The 27,399-nt window shown below is 48.2% G+C and overlaps 1 protein-coding gene across 3 annotated transcripts in view; it reads left to right on the top strand.

Moving 5' to 3' along the window:
- Positions 1-485: 485 nt before the first annotated feature.
- LOC133078476 (uncharacterized) overlaps positions 486-27,399 on the top strand; it is a 46,245-nt gene continuing 19,331 nt past the window's right edge. The window contains exons 1-8 of one of the 3 annotated variants that reach the window (XM_061173534.1): positions 486-510; positions 5,300-5,389; positions 6,022-6,113; positions 19,076-19,189; positions 22,139-22,243; positions 24,252-24,324; positions 24,787-24,876; positions 25,631-25,722. The gene's annotated coding sequence lies outside the window, so the exon portion shown is untranslated. Of the gene's footprint in view, positions 511-5,299; positions 5,390-6,021; positions 6,114-19,075; positions 19,190-20,199; positions 20,353-22,138; positions 22,244-24,251; positions 24,325-24,786; positions 24,877-25,630; positions 25,723-27,399 lie in introns of those variants that run through there. The other 2 variants (XM_061173536.1, XM_061173535.1) reach the window with 2 other exon arrangements.

The raw sequence follows: 27,399 nt of genomic DNA, 5'->3' as shown, positions 1-27,399 counted from the left end.
AATGAGCATAAACTTGTGATCTTGTTGAATGCAGTTTTTTTGTTTTTTGCTTTTCATTGGATGCACATAGCTCTTGGCTGCACAAGGCTGCCAAGGGGTGCTGGAAGTTTTGAGGCAGGGTCTCCAGGGACCTCTATGCTATTTAATACTTTGCCTCTTGGTAAGGGGATGAGGTGCAGAGCGTGAAGCCCCCCTCCCCCCCATGCTCCCTCCATCTGCAGGAACCCAGGGCTGGGGTGAAAGGAATGAGGCACGCCACCTCTTGCTCCCACCTCCGCCACTCTGGTGTCCCTGGACCGCCCCCTTCGGTCTCGGGACTACATTTCCCAGAGGTCCTCGAGAGCCACCCGGGCTCGAGCTCCTTAGTCGACACGGAGCGGCTCGCGCGGCGAGGCGCGGTGCTTTCTGGGACAGGTAGTTCGGTGGGCGGCTCTCGGAGCGCTTTGGTCCAGGTTTGAATTCCGCCCACCCGCATTCGGCTCGGAGGGAAGGCAGACAGTGCGCCGAGCGGTGAGTTTTCGGCAGGAGAGGATGGGAGGTGGCTTGGGAGAGGGACAGAGTGTGTGTGTGTGTGTGTGTGTGTGTGTGTGTGTGTGTGTGTGTGTGTTGGGGCGAGGGCTCTGTATCTGCCAGTGGAGGAAGCGGGGGTGGCTCGGCTGCGCGCTAACGGGGGTGACAGCGGGCGGGTCCTCGGCCACCCCTTCCTGACCTGTTGTGTCTCCGAGGGTGAAGGGTCTGGGCGTGGGTGTGAGTGAGTGACTGGCTCGCCAGCAGGTGACTGTGTCAGGGGGGGAGTGTGGCTCTGCGGGGGTCCGGGGAGTGTGTGGCCTTGTCTGTCCGTCCCAGGGCGGGAGATTTTAATGGGATTCCACACAGCACGAATTCTGACTTTGGGAGGCGTCTGTGTGAGGCTGCGTCTGACTCTGCGGGGTTGTGCCCAAGGGTGTGCATTTTTGTCCGACAGGTGGAGCTGATGGGTACTTAGGTGTGTGTGTGTCTCTGTGTGGGTGTGTGATTGCAGCAGAGCCTGATTGTGTGTCTGAATTTGGGGAGCTCATGTCTTCACTATGTGAGGGGCATGCTAATCTGATGGCGGTGGCAGGCGGTTATTCAGGGGCCTCCAGGACCCTGGAGGGGTCAGTTGGGAGTTAAGGGAGCCAGTTACGAACTTGGCCGGCTGGGGGCATGGATGAATGATTTGGAGGGAAAACCTGAAGCAGTTTGGGGGGCGTTGGAGCTGCGGAAAGAGGGTTCTCGGAGGACGCGTATGAAGTTTTGGGAATGAGAAGGGCTTTTGGAAAACGGCTTTTGAGCCAACAGTGGTTATGCGCATAAGTGCCCGGCTGTCGGGGGGCGCTGGGAGCATGACTGGTCCGCACATGTGAAAGGGGGCAGCTTCTGGGCAACGGGACCTGGGTCTGTCCTGGGTGTCAGCCAGAGGGAATCATGTGTCTGGAGGGTGATTTTGAGTTTTGAGATGTGGCCGCAGGTGTGTTTGTGTCTTTATGCCCCAGTGTCCAACGTGTTTATCTGAAAACTGTGTGTGTGTCTGTGTGGGTGTGTCTGCGTGGGTTACCTGTGGTTTGAAGTTGTGTGGATCTGAATCTGCACATTTGTAAGTGGGGAGCAAGTGGGTTTTATTGTTTTTAAAAGGCTTGCAAGGCTGAGGGGGTGACTCCGATTTTCCAGGTGTGTGTGTGTCTGTGTCTGTGTGTCTGCATGCCTGTATTTCTGTGGATGGATTTCTGCATATTTGTCTGTCTGATCTGCTAGGAGGTCTCAATGTTTTCAAGCTTACAAGGCTGAAGGAGTGATTCTGAGGTTTAATGTGAGCCATTCTGAGTAGGAGCTGGGGGGCGTCCAAAGCGGAGTAATAGGGGGCATCTGAGAGGGGGAGGCCTCTGGGGGGATGGGTCCCCAGGTGAGACTGAGGGTGGACCCTGGGGTGTCAGGCAGAGGTGGTATGAGTGTCCCATAGGGTGCCCTTTCAGTTTTAAGTGTGCCGACGTGGGTGTCCTGCGTGTGTGTGTGCCTGGTGTGCCCAGTATTTGAAGCTGTGTGTATCTGCACATTTGTGTGTGTGTGTGTGTGTGCACATGCCTGAGTGTTACTGAACCTCAGGATGTGTTACTGCCCATTTGTGTGTATTTGAGGATCTACAAGTGGGTCTTAGATTGCACAAGTAGGACACTGAGGCCAAAGTGGTGTCTCTGAGATTCTGAAAGTATCCCACTGTAAGTAGGAGTGTGAGTCCTGGGCAGGAGGTCACCTCGTGGGAGGGATTCATTGTGTACCTGATGATCCTGCAGGACCCACCCCGTCCCCCAACCACCCCCAAGGGGTCCCCAGGCCCCAGTGCCTCTGAAGCATGAGCCTCTGTGCCTTTCCTAGGAAGGCCTGGCCTGGGCAGTGGGGGAGGAGCGCTGGGGGAGGGGACGGATGCTGAGGCCCAGGAGGAACCCCTCAGTAACAAGGATAGTGATGCTGGCAGGCTGGGGGGCCTTCGTGGAGGGAGAGGCCCCCTGACCCTCCCCCGTAAAAATACAATTGCAGCCAACACTCTGACGCCTGTGCTGGTGTCAGAGACTGTTTTAACCACCTGACTTGTGTTCGGGGGCGGGGGTGGGGGTTTTGTGCGTGTCGCTGAGCAACTCATTCCCATTCATTCGCGCAAGTTTGTCCACCGCCTCCTCGGGCATCTCTGGAGCCAGCCCTGCTCGGGCGCCAAGGACAAGCACTGAGCAAGCACGCCCGCTCCTGCCCAGCGGCCCAGGCAGAACCTAGGTCGGGAGGTCAGTCCCAAGGCCACAGCTCTGAAGGGTCCCTGTCATCAGGGCGGGGACAATTTGGGGCCAGGGCGGCGCGGGATCGCGCTGCAGAGTCTCCTCGGGGATGTGCGGGTGCGTTCGCGGCAATGGGGCGCAGGAGCTGCTGCCTAGGAGCCCCTGAGACCCGATGGTGCGCGCGGTGAGGCCCCTTGAGGAACCCGCGTCTCCCCTGAGGGCGGTCGGGACGCTCAGGTCCTCGTGAGCCGCGGGGCGGCTCCAGGTCCGAGGATTTCTCTGGCCACTGGGAGGAGGGAAGAGTGGAGGGGACAGAGGAGGCTGGGGTGTCAGTAGTAGGGGTGGCGGGGACTCCGTCCAGGACAGGTGGAGGAGGAGCCTGGGTCCTGGTTCTGAGGTGTTAGGGGGCAGGAGGGGCGGACGGGGGACTTTGTAGTTGGATGGAGGAGGCCGGGGTCTGGGAGGAGGGGATACTTTGGGAGAGGTGTTTTCGGGATCGGGGGGCCAGGTACGGAATTGGCCTAAAAGAACATCCAGAGGGCCATTTGGGGGGCGCCTGAGGAAGCTTATGAAGATTTACTTAAGAGAAGGACACTTGGCAAAGGGCTGTGCAGCCTCCAGGGGTTCTGCGCCTGCACTTGCTTGGCTGCGGGTTAGGGCTGGGAGCTTGCCAGGGGCGGGCATCTTAGAGGGGCAGCCTCTGGGGGGTGGGCCATGGGTGAGACTGGGGATCGGCCCTTGGTGCCGGCCAGAGGGGAACTGTGTTGGAGAGGGTGACTTGTATTTTCAGGTTGTGCATCTGCCGTTGTGTGTGTCCCAAGTGTGTGTGTGTGTGTGTGTGTGTGTGTGTGTGTGTGTGTGTGTGTATCTACTGGTGGGTCTCAATTTTTAAAAATACATCTGTGGGCTCAAAGGGTGTCTCAGAGGTTTTCAAAGAACATCATGGGGTGTTGGAGTGTGCGTGTGAGTCCCTGATGGGGGATCACCAAGTTCCTGGGGGGTCATCGTGTGTCTGATGGTCCTGCCGGGCCAGCCCTAACTCCCCAGCCACACTTGAACTGGCAGCCAAGCCCTTGTGCCTCAGCTGCTCTGAAGCATGAAGCTCTGTGACCTGGGGATCTTCTTCCATAAGGTTCTGTCTTCCCTGGAAGACCTGGCCCAGAACCAGGGCCTGGATGGGTGGGGGAGGGGCGCTGCGGGAGATCAGAGGTCAGAGGCCAGGTTGGAAGGTCCTGGCAGCAGGGACAGTGAGGCAGGGAAGGTGGGGGTGGCAGAGGAGGCAGAGGAAGAGGCCTCCTAACCGCCCTCCCCCCCACCAATAACAATAGAGTTGGATCCAACACATAAACTGCCTGACTCTGTGTCAGGCTGTGTTCTCAATACCTGACATGTGTTTAATCATATTCAACCCTCATGTTTAATCATTCATTGTCCTTGTTTTTACGGAGGGGAAACCTGACAGCACAAGAGGTTAAATACCCGCTGAATCGGGGCTTGTTAGGTAAAATACAGGATGCATACTTAAATTTGAATTTCAGACAAAGAATTACCTTTCAGAGTAACTATGTCCCAGATATTTCTTGCCTATACTTAAACATAACTTGGCAAAATAAATAAAGGGTGATTTTTTATGTAGACACGTCCCATGCAGTGTTTGGGAGCTACTTATACTAAAAAATGATTTGTGTATCTGAAATTCAAATCTCAGTTTGCTGTGTATTTCTTGTAATCTTGTTGTTGTTAAATCTGGCGAGCTTGATCCTTGAGATCTCTCGGCTAGTGACGGGCAGGCTGGAACCCCTCAGTGCACCCTCCAGACACACTGGCCCAAGTCCTGCCCAGGGTAAAGCTGCGGTGGAGGCGGGGCCCCAGGACCCCACACCTGAGCCTGCTGCTAGGCACCCTTGCTGCAGTGCTGGCCCCTCCCCAGGGGCTGTGGTGAGGGGTCTGTGGACCGGCCCCCTCGTCTTCACAGCAGTCCTGAGAGGCAGTCACTTGAGTATCCTGTACCAGAAGAAGCCCCCCGAGGACAGGGAAGAGAGGTCCTGGTCTGAACCATTTGGTCAAGCTGCAACGTAGCCTTAGGACACAGCTGAAATACAGCACTGGGAATGCTGGCCATGAGTGCACATATTGAGTGCCTGCTGTATGTCAGACACCACAGGCCCTTTTGATATAAAGTTAACTGAGCTGCACCTTCAGGCCCCAGCACTTTGTGTCATAATATTTCTATTCTTTTCTTAAAGGGACATGAGACCCAGGCATCATTAGCCATGGTCTAGTCCTTGGCAGGTGCCATGCCAAATGCTCTCCCCAAATTACGCAATGGGCCTTGGAAGCCACTCTAGGAGGGAGGCATTGCCAACACTTCCCCTTGGATGTTGGGGACCTGGAGACTTGGGGAGGGGATGGAGCTGTCTGAGTCCACCTGACATCTGAGAGCGGTGCTGGGGTTCACACCCGGGCCATCTGGGTCCCCAGCCCAGACACTGACTGCTCTGGTCCCCTGTCCATAGGGAGCACCTGTGGTGTCACGATGCTACCTCTCAGCACCATCGAGGGCCAGGAAACGGAGGAGGTGCAGACCAAGCCGCCGGAGAAAGGAGGTGAGACACACACGGAGTGGAAAACTGTGTGCAGGTGGCAGTGGGGAGGGTCTCCAGGGCATGGCTGATGGGGAAGTGTTGACCCTGAAGACTGATCCCAACCCCAAATATCTCCCACTGGCTCCTGCTGGGGAGGGAGGGCCCTGAGGGGCACCCAGGATGGAACCTCCCTGACATCCCCTCATGTCAGTGCGTCCTGTCTCTCCCCTGTTCAGAGCCTACAGCGGTGTCTCCTGGGAGCTGAATGAATTGGAGCTTCTTTTTGTGGCCTGGACACCCCTGTTGTCTAACCCCAGCCCCTTCACTCACTGACATTCCCTGTCTGTTCCCTGTGAGACTTCAGGATGCAATTTAATGCATGTCTGCAGGCACTGCTGTGCAACCTCCCTAACCTTTCTGTGCCTCAGTTTCCTCATCTGTAAAATGAGATGATAATAGTAGTCATTTCAGGGAGTTATAATGAACAACCAAACAAGCTAATACTTGTAAAATGCGTAAAATCGTGCCTGGCACATAGCAAGTACTCCGCACATATTAGCGCTTGTCAAGGGTTCATGATGAAGATTTTATTATTATTGTTTCTCAAGCCTCAGAGGGCAAGATGGCCTCATGCCTCTTTCCTCCTCCCTCAGCCCTGCCTTCTGAGGATCCTGATGATCTGCTGAACAATCCCTCCAAAAAGGAGGGAAGGATGTCAGCCAAACTCCTGCCGATCTGTCCCTTGGTAAGTCTGCTTGTTTCCTCGCTTCACCAGAGTCCCCTGGGTTCTGAGAGGAAAGGCACATCCACCACCCCCTCTGCCCAGCAGAGACCCTTGGGTGGCTCGGTGCCCCTTGTACCCTTGAGAGTGTAGCCCCAGCTCTGGAGGATGGTTTTCTTGGAGATGCTGCCCTCTTTCCTGCCTTCTTTTCTTTCCTAATTCCTGCCTCTGCTCCAATGTCACCTCCTCCATGAAGCCTCCCTTGCTCACTTTTGCCTCATTTCTCTCTAACCCCTTGCTTTGCTCAATTTCTTCAGCGTTATTATTGCTACCTGAGAGCGTACCTGTATCTGTGTGTTCATCATCTGTGTTCCCTACTAGAGCGGTTCTTGGGGGCAGGAACCTCCTCTGTTGTTCAATGGCATATCCCCCTGCCTAGAACAGATGTAACCAGCCTTAGGCACTGTATACACATGGGCTGATTAAGTGAGGGAATGAATTACGTAAGGGTCCCTCCTGTGTAGGCAGCTGTGGCTTTGTCCATCTGGATACCATTCCTCCTTCTCCTACTAACACCCTTGGTTTTTCTTGGGGGACCACCTGTCTCCATGCCCTTCGGATGGATCTGATCCCATCCTCAGACCAGCTCCAGGTATGCCCCTGACCAATCAGAGCCGGCAATGCCAAGGTTCCCCGTGATGGGTTCCGGGCTGGGCACGTGACTCAACCTTGGCCAATGAGGCGTCTGCTCTGTCTCTGGGATTCTTAACAGGTGGGAGGGGAGTTTTTGGAGCAGCCCTGATGGGGAACCAGGGGTGCCGCAGGGAGAGGTCAGGGGAGGCACAGGGTCAGGATGCTCGCAAGGACACGTTTCCTATTAGTGCCTGCAGCAGTCCCAGGGAGGACTCTCTAGAAATGTTATTAGAAAAGAATGTAAGAGTCACAGATTTTGCAAAGTAGTACAAAGATCATCCAAATTCACCAATTGTTAATATTTTTTATTTTCATGTTCTCTCTAATATATATATTTATATATACATTCCACAGTCTATCACCTTAGATATAGAATATACTGTTACATAAGTGTGGGACTGTTGTAACATTCAGGCTTTTACCCTTATGCACACTTTCATGGAATCTATGTCCATATTCCTGTTTTGTGAATTAGCTGCATACTACCTTTTTTTTTTTTTCGTTCTTTTCCCCACAGCACAAGGTCCATTTTGGTCCAGGTATTGTGCTTAGTAATGTATCTTTAGTCCTCTTTAATCTGGAAAATCTCCTCAACCTTTCTTTGCCTATGACAACTTTGAAGACCAGAGTCACCCCACCCCATATTGTTTTATTTATTTGTTTGTTTGTTTATTTATTTATTTTTTAACCATTTCCCCGTGAATGAGATTCAGGGTAGCTATGATCTCTGGAATACCACCTAAGTGATGCCCTGTCCTTTTCTAGACATCACATCTAGATGCACACGAGGTCTGTCTGCCATCATTGCTGATGTACTCGGAAGAAATGCTTGTCCGATTTCTCTACTGACTACTTTCTGATTTTGTTTTCTCCATGCAGCTAGCTAATAAGAGATCAGTTGGGACACATTTTTCATGAAGCAAAAATCTTAGAAGTGGAGAGTATTCTGTTTGGCCCATTTTGGGTACTTTGCCCACCACTGAACCAATCATCAGCTGAGGGGATGCAGGACCCTAATTGCCCCAGCCTGGGTCACATGACCATGGGAGTGTATGGGGTAGAAGGTCCTTACCTTTCCCCAAACTCAGAGAACAGAAGTATGGATGAGGAAGTGATTCTCAACCAGAGGCAATTTGTCCCCCTGCAGACACCTTCAATGTCTGGAAACATCTTTAGTTGTCACAACTGAAGGGGTGATGCTGCTGGTGTACAGCAGGCAGAGGCCAGGGATGCCTCTCAACATCCTGCAATGCACAGCATGCACAGCATCCACTGCAAAGGAAGATCCCGCCCCAGAATGTCCTCAGTGTGGATGTTGAGAAACCCACACTAAGGACATTTTGGGGAAGAACTGTTTTGCAAAGATGAGGGCACTGAGTAGAAGAAAAACCCTCTCACTAAGCAGCAAACATTGCTAAAGATCCTTTTCTTGGATTATCCTGTTCAATCCTCACACCCCCCCCTTTGAGAAAGCACTTAATTATACTTCATTATACAGAAGTGTAAACTGAGGCCAGGGAAGGTCAGGTCGCTTGCCCCAGGATCCCCAGCTGTTTGTAGCCAAGTTGGAATTCAGCCCTCACACTTGGGAGAGTGGATGCTACCCAGGGCACTAACGTTCTCCTCTTTCTTCTGTGTTCTCGTTCCTTTAAGCCAACTGTTTGCTTCGCCTATTACTTGGAAACGGATGACTCTGACTCTGATTCCCAGTTTCCTCCTGAACCTTCGAAACCTGGCTCGAATTGCACCTCCCCTTCCAAGCCTGGTGCAGAGTACGAGGAGATCCAGGCATGGGAATGTCCCCTGTGCTGCCTCAGCATCCTCTGCCTTTCCTAATACCCGAGGACCCTCTGCTTCCCGCTCTAGACCCCGCGCTCCCAAAACATGCATGCTGGGCTACTGTGATGTAAAATTCCAAAATATAGCTGCTTAAATATGCCGAAATTGATTTGTCCTCCATGTTGGTGGTCTGTGTGCTAACCTCTCGGGGCGAAGGTGTAAACACTCTTTGGATTTGGGCAGCCAGGGTCCTTTGACCTTGGTGCTCTGTGCCACGTGGCTGGAGAGTGCTCACCCCCACATCCCATCCACATTCTGGCCCAGGGGAAGGGGAGGAGGATGAGGGAAGGGGAAGACACACTTTAGTCCTTCAAAGGGCAACTCCTACAAGATGCCCAGATCACTTTTCCTCAAACCTCATTGGCCAGAGCATAGTCACATGACCACATCTAGCTGCAAGAGATGCTGGGAAGTGTAGCCCTTAGCTGGGCAGTCCTGTGCTCACCTAATTGCTTCTATTATTATAGCAAAGGAGAATGGCTATTGTGTCCCTACTGACTGGGTCTGTTAAGTTAGTTTATCCTCAGCACGAGGCTGTAATGAATACATGAGTGAGTAAGTGTATTCTTCAGTTCTGTATCTCTCTCCCATTGACTAGGATCTCCTCCATTTTTACACAAATATTTAGAATAAGGAATATTTCGGGACTTCCCTGATTAAAACTCCAAGCTCCCAATATAGGTGCAACGGGTTTGACCCCTGGTCAGGGAACTAAGATCCCCCATGCCGCATGGCATGGCCAAAAAAAAAAAAAAGGAATGTTTCTTGAGCACTGACCATGTGGCAAGCGCTGAGCTAATTTCTTTACACTTTTTGATTCCCTTAATCCTCACAACCACGTGACAGGTTCTGTTATCTCTCTTTCCAAGACAAGAGAACAGAGGCACAGAGAGTTCATGTCACTTGCTTCAGGTCACACAGATCATAAGTAGCCAAGCCAGGATTCAAACCCAGGCAGGCTGGCTCCAGAGTTTATGCCCTTAACCGTCATGGTAATAACCTCACACATGTGGACAGTGGGACTTTCCCAGATAGTCACACAACTGTGAGTGGAAGAGCATCTTCCAACATTCATACCTTCCAAGATTCATAGCATCCATTCACTTACCTCTTCAGATATTGCATAAATACTTGGAATATGCATGTAACACTTATCTTTAGACGCAATAATGCCACTTAACTACAACAACAACAAAATCCACAGAAATTGTAGACTGAAGTGAAAATGTACAATGTGAGGGCTGTGAGTTTCCATTTTGTTTGGGGACTTACTGAAGACTATAGTCCAGGAGACAGCCTCTCAGAGAGCTCTGAGGAACTGATCCAAAAGGTAGGTAGGAAGTCAGGTTCTATGTGATTTTGGAGAACGTGTATGTGCAATGAAGCACACAGCTTGGTAGAAGGGTACTGTTAGTCACAAGGAACACATACGTCACTTATGATTTTAGCGCTTGTCTAAGTATGAGAAGATACAAGAATAGTGGTTTTTAAAATTTTCTCCTGAAAATATCTAACTATCTGGAAACCTTTCTGCCGGTTTTCCCAGAGCATAGAGTACCTCAGCCTGATCTTCACTCTTAACTACTTTCCAGATGTATTGTTAGTATCAAGTGCAGTGGCTAATGACTTCATTTTTGTAGAAGTGGGTGGTGGGGAACCTTCTTTTGTTGGCAGTGCCCTCCTCTTGGTCATAAATTCAACCAAGGTTTGGGAGGCATTTTATAGCCAATTTCTCCCTCGGTGCTAGTAAGGTTTGTTGCTAGCTCAGGCGAGTATTTAACTGATAGGCCATTCAATGTGTTATTGCTGGACTATGCCCTGTTAATGGTAGCCTTACATGTCTCTGGACCACCTATCTTACTAATCCCTTATGGTCCAGGAAATGGTTCCCTCTTGTTGCTTCTTCCCATATCTAGAATTACACTATTACGATCATTGATCTCACGTAGAACTATATATTTGATCAGTTGTTTCAAGTCGCCTAGGCATCATTATATTTATTGGAGGCTCAGTCACACAGTTCTTTTTTATTTTTTTAAATATTTATTTATTTATTTTGGCTGCGTCAGGTCTTAGCCGTGGCACATGGGATCTTTGTTGCAGCATGCAGGCTTCTTAGTTGCGGCATGCATGCGGGATCTAGTTCCCCGACGAGGGATCAAACCCGGGCCCCCTGCATTGGGAGCGTGGAGTCTTACCCACTGGACCACCAGGGAAGTCCCAGTCACACAATTCTTAATGCAAGAAATAACAATATTGTAAATAGGCAGAATACAAGCAATATAGCTAGTAGCGTCATAAGTAAATGTTTAAGAGAAGAAATTTCATTAGGTGCAGCCCAGTATATCCCAGGTCGTTTGTCCCTGTCTATTACATACCAATCACTAACTTTAAGAGAAATGATATATTAGCATTGTTCACAAAGCACCCAGCCCAATTCCCTGTAGTCATTAGGCTGATTATCCTTAGTATGGTTTAATTTTCCTCCACATAAGGGAAACCCTTAAATTTCAATGACCATAACCTGATATTTGCAATATAAATTCATCCTGTAACTGAGGGACAGTCCCTCCTAAAAACCAGAAAGTTATATTCTTTGACTGAAATTTCCCTCATTGCTCTGATTGAGCTTGAGTAACTTTTAAAGATGATTCATTTAAAAACTTTATTAAAGTATAGTTGATTTACAAAGTTGTGTTAATTTCTGCTGTACAGCAAAGTGATTCAGTTACACATATATATACATACTTTTTCATATTCTTTTCCATTATGGTTTATCAGAGGATATTTTTATTTATTTATTCATTTATTTATTATTTATTTATTTATTTATTTATTTTTGGCTGCGTTGGGTCCTCGTTGCTGCATGCGGGCTTTCTTTACTTGTGGCAAGAGGGCGCTACTCTTCACTGCGGTGCACGACCTTCTCATTGCAGTGGCTTCTCTTGTTGCGGAGCACGGGCTCTAGGCGTGCGGGCTTCAGTAGTTGAGGCATGTGGGCTTAGTTGCTCCGTGGCATGTGGGATCTTCCCCGACCAGGGCTCGAACCTGTGTCCCCTGCACTGGCAGGAGGATTCTTAACCACTGCACCACCAGGGAAGCCCTATCAGAGGATACTGAATATAGTTCCCTGTGCTATACAGTAGGACCTTGTTGTTTATTCGTCCTATATATAATAACTTGCATCTGCTAATCCAAAACTCCCAATCCATCCCTCCCCCAACCCCCCACCTTTGGCAACCACAAGTCTGCTATGTCTGTGAGTCTGTTTCATAGATAAGTTCATTTGTGTCATATTTTAGACTCCACATATAAGTGATATCATATGGTATTTGTCTTTCGCTTTCTGACTTACTTCACTTACTTTGATAATCTCTAGGTCCATCCATGTTGCTGCAAATGGCATTATGTCGTTCGTTTTCATGGCTGAGTAGTATTCCATTGCATATAAGTACCACATCTTCTTTATCCATTCATCTGTCGATGGACATTTAGATTGTTTTCATGTCTTGGCTATTGTGAATAGTGCTGCTATGAACATTGGGGTGCATGTATCTTTTTGAATTATAGTTTTGTCCAGCTATATGCCCAGGAGTGGGATTGCAGGATCATATGGCAACTCTATTTTTAGTTTTTTGAGGAACCTGCATACTGTTCTCCATAGTGGCTGCACCAATTTACATTCCCACCAACAGTGTAGGAGGGTTCCCTTTTCTCCACACCCTCTCCAGCATTTGTTATTTGTAGACTTTTTAATGATGGTCATTCTGACCAGTGAGAGGTGGTACCTCATTGTAGTTTTTATTTGCATTTCTTTACTAATTAGCGATGTTTAGCATCTTTTCGTGTGCCTGTTGGCCATCTGTATGAAATATGATTCATTTTTATGGCTATGGTCAGAGCAAGTAGTTTGATTGGCTAAGTGAGGGGGTCCCATCTTGTAATATGAGTAGTGGCCCAAATAAAGCAAAGACACTACAAAAAAGAAAATTACAGACCAATGAATAAAGGTGTAAAAATCCTCAACAAAATATTAGCAAATTGAATATGATAATATATAAAAAGTATCATACACCAGGATCAAGTGGGTTTTATTCCAGGGATTCAAGGATAGTTCAATATCTGCAAATCAATCAGTGTGATACACCACATTAACAAAAGGAAGTCTAAAAGTCACATGATCATCTAATAGACACCGAAAAAGCATTTGGCAAAGTTCAACCTCCGTTCATGATGAAAACTCTGATGAAAGTGGGTATAGAGGGAACATACCTCAACTGATAAAAGGACATTTATGACAAACCCACAGGGAACATCATACTAGACGGTGAAAGCTGAAAGCATTTCCTGTAAAATCAGGAAGAAGACAAGGATGCCCACCCTCATGACTGCTATTTTACATAGTATTGGAAGTCCTAACCACAGCAGTCAGACAAGAGAAGGAAATAAAAGGCATCCAAATTAGAAGGGAAGAAGTAAAGCTGTCACCGTTTGCAGATGATGTGATACTATATACAGAAAACACTAAAGTCTCCACCAAAGCTATAAGAATTACAACAAGGTCCTACTGTATAGCACAGGGAACTATATTCAATATCCTGGGGTAAACCATAATGGAAAAGAATTTTAAAAAGAACATATATATATATATATATATATATATATATATATATATATATATATATGTGTGTGTGTGTGTGTATAACTGAGTCACTTTACTGTACAGCAAAAATTAACACAACATTGTAAATCAACTATACTTCAGTAAAAAATTAAATTAAAAAAGCTATTAGAACCAATAAATGAATTCAGTGAAGTTGAAGGTTACAAGATTAATATACAAAAATCTATTGATTTTTATACAATAGTAATGAACTATCACAAAGAGAAACAAGAAAGCAATCAATCCTGTTTAAAATGGCATTAAAAAGAATAAAATACCTTGGAATAAAATTAACCAAGGAGGTTAAAAACCTATACTCTGAAAACTATAAAACATCAATAAAGGAATTGAAGATGATAAAAAGAAATGGAAAGATACCCCATGTTCATCATTGGAAGTATTAATATTGTTAAATGTCCATACTAAACAAAGCAAACTAGAGATTTAATGCAATCCCTATCAAAATACCAAGGGCGTTTTTTCACAGAACTAAAACAAATACTAAAATTCATATGGAACCACAAAAGATCTGAATTGCCAAAGCAAGCTTAAGGGAAAAGAATAGAGCTGGAGTAATAATGCTCACTGACATTAGACTATACTACAAAGCTACAGTAATCAAAACAGCATAATACTGGCACAAAAACATACACATAGATCAATGGAACAGAATAAAGAGCCCACAAATAAACCCGCACATGTATGGTCAATTAATCTATGACCATAAAAGGGCAAGAATATGCAATGGGGAACAGAAAGTCTCTTCAATAAGTGGTGGTGGGAAATTTACACACTACATGTGAAAGAGTAAAATTAGAACATTTTCTCACACCATATACAAAAATAAACTCAAAATGGATTAAGAACCCAAGTGTAAGACCCAAAACCATAAACTTCTGAAAGAGGACAAGGCAGAACACTCTTTGACGTAAATCAGAGCAATAATTTTTTTGGATCAGTCTCCCAAAGCAGAAGAAATAAAAGCAAAAATAAACAAATGGGACCATATTAAACTTAAAAGCTTTTGCACAGCAAAGGAAACCATCAACAAAATAAGGACACAACCTCCTGAATGGGAGAAAATATTTGCAAATGATGTGATGGACAAGGGCTTAATTTCTAAAATATACAAAGAGCTCATACAACTCAATATCAAAAACAAACAAACAACCCAATCAAAAAAAGGGCAAAAGACCTAAATAGACATTTCCCTAAAGAAGACATACAGATGGCCAACAGGCACATGAAAAGATGCTCAGTATCGCTAATTATTAGAGAAATGTAAATCAAAACTACAATGAGGTATCACCTCACACCAGGCAGAATGACCATCATCAAAAACTCTATAAATAATAAATGCTTATTATTATAAATAATAATAAGTGTGGAGAAAAGGGAACCCTCCTGTGCTCTTAGTGGGAATGTAAACTGGTGCAGCCACTGTGGAAAACAGTATGGAGGTTCCTTAAAGAACTAAAAATAGAGCTACCATATGATCCTGCAATCCCACTCATGGGTATATATATATATATACATATATATATATATATATATACAAAAAAAAAGAAAACACTAATTTGAAAAGATACATGTACCCCAGTGTTCATTGCAGCATTATTTACAATTGCCAAGATATGGAAGTGACCTAAGTGTCCAACCCCACATGAATGGATAAAGATGTTAGACACATATAACATCTTACACACACACACACACACACACACACACACACAATGGAATACTACTCAGTCATAAAAAAGAATGAAATTCTGCCATTTGCAACAACGTGGATAGACCTGGAAGATATTAGCCTTAGTGAAATTAGTCAGACAGAGAAAGACAAATACTCCATACTATTACTTATATGTGCATCTAAACAATAAAACAAACAAATGAACATAACAAAACAGGAACAGACTCACAGATGTAGAAAATAAACTAGTGTTTACCACTGGGGAGGGGAGGAGGGGCAAGATAAGGGTAGGGGGTTAAGAGATACAAATTACTATGTATAAAATAAATAAGCAACAAGGATGTATTGTACAGCACAGGGAAATATAGCCATTATTTTGTAATAACATTAAATGGAGAATAATCTATACAAATATCGAATCACTATGTTATTCACCCAAAACTAATATATTATATATCAACTATACTTCAATAAGAAAAATAATAATGGCACCAACAGAAGTATAACTTCTTTCTTCTAGAATAAATTTCTTAAGGGCTATCCAATTAGAGTCTTGCAGAGGAGAAATCCACCAAGATAACCCAGTAGTACTGGACGTAGGTAACTGACCATAAACCCAACAACTGGAATAATCTTTAAACTCTGCATAGGATTGTGCTAATGGTAGCAAAACATTTCATTCACATGCAAAAGTCCTCACAATCAAAAAACAGTATAAATAATCATACGGGTCAGGTCTGGCATCTTGGGATAGCTGTCTCCTTCTGATGCCATCTTCTTTTTGTCCTGGTCTGAATATAATTTCTCCTGTGTTTGAGCATCGTTGTGAGATGAGGTTGAGGTCAGCAGTCCTTTCCATAGACGAGTCCTATTCCACCTGCGGTATCTACAGATTTGGGTGGTTTCCTCTCTTCTCAAGGTCTCCAACGTGTCTTGAGATTCCTCCACCTACCAGGAGGTATCCTTCCTTATTTACCTGGTAGTGTTGCTGGGAACTCTGAAGCAAGGTGCCAGGTTATTTTTCCAAGGGGCTTTATGGCTCCATAAAGTTCACCTTGGTTCTTTAAAGCTGTCTAGTCATATCTGATTCTGTGCATATTCTTAAATATGACACGCCAGTCAAAGCAATGGTAATAAAACAAGTGTTTCCATTTATGTCCTGTTATAAGGAGAATAGATTCTTATTTAACTTATGCAAATAACTATGTTGTCATAAAAATAAGAATACTAAGAGTTTCCAAATTCTGGAAGGATCAGGTAGAGAGAAAATATAAATATTTCAATTCTGCTTACAAACGTGTACTTTACCAAATTGCTGTCATAATTAGTTGAAAGTGAAATGCTTCCTTATGTCTAGAAAACAAAGATTAAAAGCCAGTGATATTTCAGACAAAAAGCCATAAAAATTAAAAACATATTCATCCCATCACTGAGTCCTGTGGAACTAATCCTTGTTGATCTTAATCTTGTGTTAACAATTGATGAAGTCATCAGGTTTTCCATTTGAATTCTTTAATTCTTACCCAGTTCAGTGGTATGATTCGAAAGTTATCAGAAATCTGTATCTGTCAAAAAGACATTTCAATGTAAACAAATTAAACATAAAGTTCAAAACAGTTTCTCAGCCCCGCCAGGCACATGTCAGTGGCCAAATGTGGCCAGAGGCTACCGTACTGGACACTGCAGATACAGAATATTTCCATGGTCACAGAAGGGTCTGTCTCAGGACTGCTTTAGATCTCTTACATTATCAGAATTATTACACACCGTAGCCCCCAGAGAGTGAGGATGTGGGCTTGGTGCTGTGAGACACTGAAGAAGCATAGCCAGATGGAACATCTTATCAATGGCTCTTGGAGACTCTTGGCTCCATGCACGGTCCTCTGGGCAGTTTGAGTCTCAGGGTGGCCAGTGCCCTGCCCGCAGGACAACCCCTCTGCCTGGGGCAGATTAACCAGTTGGTTACTGATAATGTTGGATAAATGCTAACATTTCCTGGGCACTTTCCACCTGTCAGGTGTGGTGCTGAGCACTTGACATAGATGATCTCATTTACCCTTCACCAGAGTCCTATGAAATAGGAGCTAATATGATCCCCAATTTGTAGGAGATAAGAACAAGGCTCATGAGAGCTTTTTAAAAAAGATTATTATTTCAGTTTTTGAACATAAACCAAGACTCTATGGCTATTTTTTATATTATACTTTTTCAATTTCATGGAATTCAAATTTTCACAAACTATATCTTTAGAAAATAAAGTATAGCTGTTTTCATTCCTGCCCAAACTGCCCCTTTTCCAGGAGCAGCTTGGCTTTATCTACTACAGGAGCTGGCACAGAAAATTTTCTTGGTCAAGGGTGGGCAGACTCTGGCCATCCAGCCCACAGTCTGTTGTATAAAGAAGGGCTCGCTGGCACAGCCATGTCCATTCCTTATTTACAGTCTGGGCTGCTTTCATGCAAAGTCTTTTAGCTGCGACAGAGACTTATTGGTTCAGAAAGGCGAAAATATTTGCTATGAGACCTTTGACAGAAAAAGGTAACTGACTGCTGCTTCTGAATAGCTTCAGGATACATAAATAAGATTGAACCAAAGGGTGTGCTAGGGATTGGATGTGGAGACCAAGGAGTGGTGGGCGTCCTTTTATTTTCCTTTTGGCCACACTATGCAGCAGCAGGGTCGAAGCCATGCCCCCTGCATTGGGAGCGCAGAGGCTTAACCACTGGACCACCAGGGAAGTCCCTGTGGGGGCGTCTTGAATGACTTCATGAATTCTGGCTTGAGCCACTGGAGGTGCTGGGTTCCAAGTTGAGGATGACTTGGGAGGGACAGAAGTAGGATGATAAGGGTTCATTTAATTTTGGACGTGTTAAGTTGAATTATAGCCAAATAAGCCTTAGCAAGTGCAGGGAGTGTGCATTAAATCTACAAATATTTAATTGACCTTCGTGTCTGTCTGGTTTTTCAAATTACCTTAATATTCACCCATTCCCTCTTGTCCAGGAATCTGGCACTGCCCAGTGCGTTCTGATCTGCAGGTCAAGCTTGAAACTTGATAGTCAATTAAGTTATTCATTCATTTATTCCAAAATCTTTTACTGACACCATAAATAAAGTCAAAATTTGAATAAGAAACGGATCAAAAGTACATTCAGTACACATTACAGAGGAAAGATCAATATCCTTAATATGTAAAGAACACTTAAAAATAGATAAGAAAAAGACCAATGACCCAATCAAAAATTGGTGAGATATATGAAAAGATAATTCATAGTAAAGAAATGAAACTGCTTCTAACCATGTTTTCACCCAGCAGTTGGTAAAGATTAAAAAATGTGTTCAAAAAAATAATAATAAAAAATGTGTTTGTATACTGACTTGGCCTCTCCAAATGCATTGTTAGTTGGGTTCTCATCTGGCACTCTTTGCGTAGAGCACTTTGGCAATAGCTGTCCCCAAATTTGAAATGCACATATGCTCTGATGCAATTCTTTCAGTTCTAAAACCTGTCCTGAGAAGCTTCCAATTGTGTGCAATGACACATTTTCAAGGAAGGTCATTCCAGTAGTGTTAGTAGTAAGAGAAAACCAGAAGCCACCCAACTATCCAGTCTTAGGAGACTTGGTTAAACAAATCATGGTAAAGTCATTCAGGGGAATAGTCTACCACCATCAAAAAGAATGAGGCAGTTCTGTATGGACTGATATGGCAAGATTTCCAAAATATATTCGTTAGCTAAAAAAAGAAAACAAAAGCAAGAGTGTGTATAGTAGGATATCATTTATGTAAAAAAAGAAACAGGTGGCTAGTGGCAGATGAAATATATTTGTTTATATACACACATGCATATACATGTATAATTAAACCTATAAATCAACATATAATTAAGCATACAAATAAATGAATAAATATTTATCTCTGAAAGCATAGATAAGAAGTCCGTTAATGCCAGTGGGGATTAGTCTAAGGAGGGAACACGGTGGGGAGAGCTGGAGGGGAAGGAGACATACTCTTTTCCATATATTTTATCCTGTTGGAAGTTTTCACCACCCTTGCAGAAACCAAAGTTCCCCTACATCCATTTCCCCTTTCTTCCAGGACATTAGAACCCTGAATCTCAGCTGGGATATTGCTACCTGAACGAAGGACAGCATTTCTCACCTATTGCGCTGGTATTCCGTTTGATTAAGGCCTGGCCGGTGAGGCATAAGGGTAAGGACCATCCTTACCAGACAGCCCCGGTGGGGTGTTTCTGCACCTGTGTGCCCATCCGCAAGTGGGTCTCAATTGTTACCAGCAGGCCTGGGAGGCTGAGGCGATATCTCGCGGGTTTGAAGGTACGCCATTGTGAGTAGCAGTGAGTGTGTGGGCGTCTGGGAGAGGGGTCACCGCTTGCCTGGGGGTCACTGTGCTTCTGATGGTTCTGCAGGACCAGCCCCCAGTCCCCAGTAACCGCTTCCCCCGACCCCAGCATCCAGGCCCTTGTGTCTCTGCTGTTCAGAAGCATACCTTGCGGCTCTTCCCTGTCAAGCCGCACCTCCCTTCTCCTGGAAGACCTGGTCCAGGACAGAGGGCTAGACTCGTGGGGGAGGGGCGCTGGGGGGAGGACGGCTATCTGAGGCCCAATTGGAAAGCCCAGCAACAGAGACAGTGATGGAGGGAAGCTGGGGTCAGAGAGGAGGTGCAGGACCGGGATTTCCAGTCCTCAAACCCTAACAACATTATACTTTTTGTTTCAGGCACTGTTTCAGTCACTGGACCCGAGTATCTATGTGGACAGGAGAGGGGCGGTGGTCGTGAGCGGCTCCTTTCGCGCTTTTGTCTTGCGCGTCCCCGGGCACATTTTCTGGACCCCCTGCAGGATGCCAGGGACCAGCACTGAGCTAGCCCGCCCCGCCCCTGCCCCCCGGGAAGCCCGCGCCAAGTCACAACCCGGGAGGGGAGGGCAGTCCCGCCGCTGCAGCTCTGAAGGGTCTGCGCCATCAGTGCGAGTGCGCAGTAGGGGGCGGGGGGCGGGGGGCGGCGGGATGGCGCTGTGGGGTCTCCGCGGGGAGGGCGGGGGCGCCCAGCCAGGATGCGCGGGTGCGTCCTGGGCAATGGGGCGCAGGAGCTGCTGCCTAGGAGCCCCTGAGACCGGTTGGTGTGCGCGCTGTGGAGCCCCTTGAGGAACCCGCGTCTCCCCTGAGGGCGGCCAGAGTCCTCAGACCCTTCTGAGCCTCGGGGCGACTCCTGGTCCGAGGATTTCTCGGGCCACTGAGAGGAGAGAAGACTGGAGGGGACCGAGGAAGACTGGGCTGTCCGGGTTAGGGGATGGCTGGGTCTCCTTCCAGGTCAGGTGGAGGAGGAACGGGGTCCCGGTCCCGAGATTTTAGGAGGTAGGAGGGTCAGATCTGGGGACTTCGTAGTTTGATGGAGGCGGCGGGAGGTATGGGGGTGGGACACTGGAGAGATCAGTTGGGGGTCGGGGGCTAGTTACCGAATTGACCGAATAGAACGTAGGAAAATGACTTGGGTGGGGGGAGTCCAGAGGGCATTTGGGGAGTGGGGAGGGTCGTGAAGCCCCTCCGGAGGCTTTTGGGGGAGCCAGAGGAAGCTTGTGAGAAGGGCGCTTGGAAAAGGGTTTTCGAGCCTCCAGCGATTTTGTGCGCCCGTGCCTGCCTGAGGGTGGTGGCTGGGAGCTTGCCGGGGGCGTGCATCTTGGAGGGGCAGCCTCTGGAGTATGGGCCCTGGGTGAGACCTAGGGTCGGTCCTGGGTGTCAGCCAGAGGGGATCATGTATCTGGAGGGTGATTTTGAGTTTTGAGATGTGTCTGCAGATGTGTTTGTGTCTTTATGCCCTGCTTTCCAAAGTATTTGTTTGAAAATATGTGTTTCTACAAGTTAGTGTGTGTTTGTGTGTGTGTGTGTCTGTGTGTCTGTGTGTCTGTATGTCTATGTCTGCCTGGGGTGTCTGCTGTTTCGAGCTCTGTGAATCTGAATCCGCACGTTTGTGTGTGTGGATCTGTGAGTGGGTCGTATTGTTTCTAAAAGGCCTGCAAGCTGAGGGGGTGTCTCTGATTTTCTAGGAATGTCTGTGACTGCAGTGTGGGTGTGTGTCTGCAGTGTGTGTGTGTCTGTGTGTGTGCACGACTGGGTGTTGCTGAGCTTTTGGATGGATTTCCGCATATTTGTCTGTCTGATCTGCTAGTAGGTCTCAATGTTTTCAAGCTTACAAGGCTGAAGGAGTGATTCTGAGGTTTAATGTGAGCCATTATGAGTAGGAGCTGGGGGGCGTCCAAAGCAGAGTGATAGGGGGCATCTGAGAGGGGGAGACCTCTGGGGGGATGGGTCCCCAGGTGAGAGCAGAGTGATAGGGGGCATCTGAGAGGGGGAGGCCTCTGGGGGGATGGGTCCCCAGGTGAGACTGAGGGTGGACCCTGGGGTGTCAGGCAGAGGTGGTATGAGTGTCCCATAGGGTGCCCTTTGAGTTTTAAGTGTGCCGACGTGGGTGTCCTGCGTGTGTGTGTGCCTGGTGTGCCCAGTATTTGAAGCTGTGTGTATCTGCACATTTGTGTGTGTGTGTGTGTGTGCACATGCCTGAGTGTTACTGAACCTCAGGATGTGTTACTGCCCATTTGTGTGTATTTGAGGATCTACAAGTGGGTCTTAGATTGCACAAGTAGGACACTGAGGCCAAAGTGGTGTCTCTGAGATTCTGAAAGTATCCCACTGTGAGCAGGAGTGTGAGTCCTGGGCAGGAGGTCACCTCGTGGGAGGGATTCATTGTGTACCTGATGATCCTGCAGGACCCACCCCGTCCCCCAACCACCCCCAAGGGGTCCCCAGGCCCCAGTGCCTCTGAAGCATGAGCCTCTGTGCCTTTCCTAGGAAGGCCTGGCCTGGGCAGTGGGGGAGGAGCGCTGGGGGAGGGGACGGATGCTGAGGCCCAGGAGGAACCCCTCAGTAACAAGGATAGTGATGCTGGCAGGCTGGGGGGCCTTCGTGGAGGGAGAGGCCCCCTGACCCTCCCCCGTAAAAATACAATTGCAGCCAACACTCTGACGCCTGTGCTGGTGTCGGAGACTGTTTTAACCACCTGACTTGTGCTTGGGGGCGGGGGCTGGGGGTTTGTGTGTGTTGCTGAGCAACTCGGCCCCGTTCATTCACGTGAGTTTGTCCACAGATTCCCCGGGCATCTCCGGAGCCAGCCCTGCTCGGGCGCCAAGGACAAGCACTGAGCAAGCCCGCCCGCTCCTGCCAAGGGGCGCAGATAGACCCGGGTCCGGAGGTCAGTCCCACGGCCACAGCTCTGAAGGGTCGGCGCCATCAGGGAGGGGGCGCAGCGAGGGGCGGGGTGCAGGCGGGGGGTGGCGGCCGGATGGCGCTGCGGGGTCTCCGCGGGGAGGGCGGGGCACCAGGCCAGGATGCGTTCAGGGCAATGGGGCGCAGGCGCTGCTTTCTAGGAGCCCCTGAGGCCCGATGGTGCCCACGGTGGGGCCCCTTCAGGAACCCGCGTCTCCCCTGAGGGCAACCCGAGTCCTCACCCGCTTTGAGCCTCGGGGGAAGTCAGGGTCCTATGATTTCTCTGGCCACTAGCTGGAGAGGAGACTGGAGGGGACAGAGGAGGCTGGGGTGTCAGTAGTAGGGGTGGCGGGGACTCTGTCCAGGACAGGTGGAGGAGGAGCCCGGGTCCTGGTCCTGAGGTTTTAGGAGGCAGGAGGGGCAGACGGGAGACTTTGCAGTTGGATGGAGGAGGCGGGGGGTATGGGGGTGCTGTAAGGACACTGGAAAGGTCGGGGGGGTCAGGGGGCCAGGTACAGAATTGGCCGAAGAGAACATAGGAAAATTATCTGGGGGGAATCCAGAGGGGAGTTTTGGGGACAACTTGGGGCAGGGAGCATTTTGGAGGCGTTTAGGAGTCCGCTGAGGACACATATGATGATTCGCTGATGAATAAGGTGATTGCAAAAGGGTTTTTGAGCCTCCAGTGATTCTGGGGGCTCATGTCTGGCTGCAGGTGGGGGCTGGGAGCGTCCTGGTGGCTTAGAGGGGCATCTGCGTGAGAGTAGCGTGGGCCCAGGGTGTCAGCCAGAGGGGAATTGTGTTGGAGAGGGTGACTTGTATTTTCAGTTTGTGCATCTGCCGTTGTGTGTGTCCCAAGTGTGTGTGTGTTTGTGTGTGTGTGTATCTACTGGTGGGTCTCAATTTTTAAAAATAGGTCTGTGGGCTCAAAGGGTGTCTCAGAGGTTTTCAAAGAACATCATGGGGTGTTGGAGTGTGCGTGTGAGTCCCTGATGGGGGATCACCAAGTTCCTGGGGGGTCATCGTGTGTCTGATGGTCCTGCCGGGCCAGCCCTAACTCCCCAGCCACACTTGAACTGGCAGCCAGGCCCTTGTGCCTCAGCTGCTCTGAGGCATGAAGCTCTGTGACCTGGGGATCTTCTTCCATAAGGTTCTGTCTTCCCTGGAAGACCTGGCCCAGAACCAGGGCCTGGACGGGTGGGGGAGGGGCGCTGCGGGAGATCAGAGGTCAGAGGCCAGGTTGGAAGGTCCTGGCAGCAGGGACAGTGAGGCAGGGAAGGTGGGGGTGGCAGAGGAGGCAGAGGAAGAGGCCTCCTAACCGCCCTCCCCCCCACCAATAACAAGAGAGTTGGATCCAACACATAAACTGCCTGACTCTGTGTCAAGCTGTGTTCTCAATACCTGACATGTGTTTAATCATATTCAACCCTCATGTTTAATCATTCATTGTCCTTGTTTTTACGGAGGGGAAACCTGACAGCACAAGAGGTTAAATACCCACTGAATCGGGGCTTGTTAGGTAAAATACAGGATGCATACTTAAATTTGAATTTCAGACAAAGAATTACCTTTCAGTGTAACTATGTCCCAGATATTTCTTGCCTATACTTAAACATAACTTGGCAAAATAAATAAAGGGTGATTTTTTATGTAGACACGTCCCATGCAGTGTTTGGGAGCTACTTATACTAAAAAATGATTTGTGTATCTGAAATATCAAATCTCAGTTTGCTGTGTATTTCTTGTAATCTTGTTGTTGTTAAATCTGGCGAGCTTGATCCTTGAGATCTCTCGGCTAGTGATGGGTAGGCTGGAACCCCTCAGTGCACCCTCTAGACACACTGGCCCAAGTCCTGCCCAGGGTAAAGCTGGGGTGGAGGCGGGGCCCCAGGACCCCACACCTGAGCCTGCTGCTAGGCACCCTCGCTGCAGTGCTGGCCCCTCCCCAGGGGCTGTGGTGAGGTGTCTGTGGACCGGCCCCCTCGTCTTCACAGCAGTCCTGAGAGGCAATCACTTGAGCATCCTGTACCAGAAGAAGCCCCCCGAGGACAGGGAAGAGAGGTCCTGGTATGTACTACTTAGTCAAGCTATCTTGTAGCCTTAGGACAGGGCTGAAATATGGCACTGAGAATGCTGACCATGAATGCACTTATTTAGTGCCTACTGTATGCCAGACTCCAGAGGCCTTTTGATACTCAGCTAACTGACATTCACCTCCAGGGTCCCAGCGCTTTGTGTCATAATTTTTCTATTCTTAAAGGGGCATAAACCCCACACCCATGATCCCTGCCCTTGCCCTTGCCAGGTGCCATGGCAATCACTCTCCTCACATCACACACTGGGCCTTGGAAGCCACTCTAGGAGGGAGGCATTGCCAACACTTCCCCTTGGATGTTGGGGGCCTGGAGACTTGGGGAGGGGATGGAGCTGTCTGAGTCCACCTGACATCTGAGAGCGGTGCTGGGGTTCACACCCGGGCCATCTGGGTCCCCAGCCCAGGCACTGACTGCTCTGGTCTCCTGTCCATAGGGAGCACCTGTGGTGTCACGATGCTACCTCTCAGCACCATCGAGGGCCAGGAAACGGAGGAGGTGCAGACCAAGCCGCCGGAGAAAGGAGGTGAGACACACATGGGGTGGAAACCTGTGCGCAGGTGGCAGTGGGGAGGGTCTCCAGGGCACGGCTGATGAGGAAGTGTTGACCCTGAAGACTGATCTCAACCCCAAATATCTCCCACTGGCTCCTGCTGGGGAGGGAGGGCCCTGAACTGCCCCCAGTAGTTCTATCTTACATGATGATAGTACAACATCAAAACTAGCCCATGGATATTGGCACAATCCATGTGTATTTTTCCATGTATTTTATCACCTGTGTAGTGGCCTGTAACAATCATACAGGAGACAGAAAATACCTGACTATTTTCTGGAGAGGCATCCCCACAGGCAGCTGCATATCAGCTGTCCCTTCCTCCTGGACACGGGCTCCCCAGGGCCACTATCTCCAGAGCCCCCTGTTGTCTTACTCCAGCCCCTTCACTTGCTGACATGCCCTCTCTGTTCCCTGTGGGCCTTCAGGATGCAATTTAATGCATGTCTGCAGGCACTGCTGTGCAACCTCCAGCAAGTGTCCTAACCTCTCTGTGCCTTCGTTTCCTCTCTAATGTTGGATTAATATAGTACCCATCTCAGAGATTTATTATGAAGAACCAAGTAAGATAATCCGTGTAAAATACTTAAAAGCATGCTTCACACATAGCGAGTACGCCACACATATTAGCTCTTGTCAATGGTTTCATGATGAAGATCTTATTATTACTGAGTTTCTCAAGCCACAGAGGGCAAGATGGCCTCATGAGTGGTTCCTCCTCCCTCAGCCCTGCCTTCTGAGAACCCTGGTGAGGTGCCAAGGAAGCCCCCCAGAAAGAATGCAAGAGTGTCAGCCAGACGGGTGCCGATCTGTCCCATGGTAAGCCTGCTTGTTTCCTCCCTTTGACCAGAGGCCCTTGGGTCTGAGCTCAGGCACATCTGCCACCCTCTCTGCCCAGCAGAGACCCTTGGATGGCTGGGTGCCCCTTGTACCCTTGAGAGTGTAGCCCCAGCTCTGGGGGATGGTTTTCTTGGAGATGCTGCCCTCTTTCCTGCCTTCTTTTCTTTCCTAATTCCTGCCTCTGCGCCAATGTCACCTCCTCCATGAAGCCTCCCTTGCTCACTTTTGCCTCATTTCTCTCTAACCCCTTGCTTTGCTCAATGTCTTCAGCGTTATTATTGCTACCTGAGAGCGTACCTGTATCTGTGTGTTCATCATCTGTGTTCCCTACTAGAGCGGTTCTTGGGGGCAGGAACCTCCTCTGTTTTCAATGGCATATCCCCCTGCCTAGAACAGATGTAACCAGCCTTAGGCACTGTATACACATGGGCTGATTAAGTGAGGGAATGAATTACATAAGGGTCCCTCCTGTGTAGGCAGCTGTGGCTTTGTCCATCTGGATACCATTCCTCCTTCTCCTACTAACACCCTTGGTTTTTCTTGGGGGACCACCTGTCTCCATGCCCTTCGGATGGATCTGATCCCATCCTCAGACCAGCTCCAGGTATGCCCCTGACCAATCGGAGCCGGCAATGCCAAGGTTCCCCGTGATGGGTTCCGGGCTGGGCACGTGACTCAACCTTGGCCAATGAGGCGTCTGCTCTGTCTCTGGGATTCTTAACAGGCAGGAGCGGAGCTTGGAGCGGCCCTGATGGGGAATCAGGGGGGCCCCGGGGAGAGGTCAGGGGAGGCACAGGGTCAGGATGCTCGCATGAACACCTTTCCTATTAGTGCCTGCAGCAGTCCCAGGGAGGACTCTCTAGAAATGTTATTAGAAAAGAATGTAAGAGTCACAGATTTTGCAAAGTAGTACAAAGATCATCCAAATTCACCAATTGTTAACACTTTTTCTATTTTCGCGCATTCAACCCTGATACACACTTTCATCTTATCCCTGTGCATATTCCAGTTTTGATAATTTGCTACATGCTGTCTGCTTGGTGTTCTTTTTCCTCCTACACAAGGTCTGGTCTAGGGCCAGGTATTATGCTTAGTAATGTATCTTTACTTCTCTTTAAGCTAGAAAATCTCCTCAGCCTTTCTTTGCCTCTTATGACACTGAAGATTTTGAAGTCCAGAGTCACACCCCGCTCCATATTCATGGTTTATTGGGTTTATTTTTTACCATTTCCCCATGAATGAGATTCAGGGTAGCTATGATCTCTGGAATACCACCTAAGTGATGCCGCATCATTCTCATGACATCACATCTAGATGCACCCTAGGTCTGTCTGCCATCACTGGTGATATGAATTTTGATCCATTCAGCCAAGATGCTTGTCCCATTTCTCCACTGAATAATTTCTGATTTTCTTATTTCTCCATGTAACTAACTAATAAGAAATCATTGGAGAGACACTTGTAGATGAACCAAATAACCTAGAAGCAGAGACCATTCTGATTGGTCCTTTCGGGTCCTGTGCTCACCACTGAACCAAGCATCAGCTGAGGAGATGCAGGACCCCAATTGCCCCAGCCTGGGTCACATGCCCATGGGAGTGTGAGGGGTAGAAGGTCCCTACCTTTCGCCAACCCCGAGAACAGAAGTATGGGATG

Source organism: Eubalaena glacialis, chromosome 18 (assembly GCF_028564815.1).
Source record: "Eubalaena glacialis isolate mEubGla1 chromosome 18, mEubGla1.1.hap2.+ XY, whole genome shotgun sequence".
In the NCBI taxonomy this organism is placed as follows: Eukaryota; Metazoa; Chordata; class Mammalia; order Artiodactyla; family Balaenidae; genus Eubalaena; species Eubalaena glacialis.
Note: the sequence above shows the minus strand (reverse complement) of the source record. Positions and strands in the feature narration are given on the sequence as shown.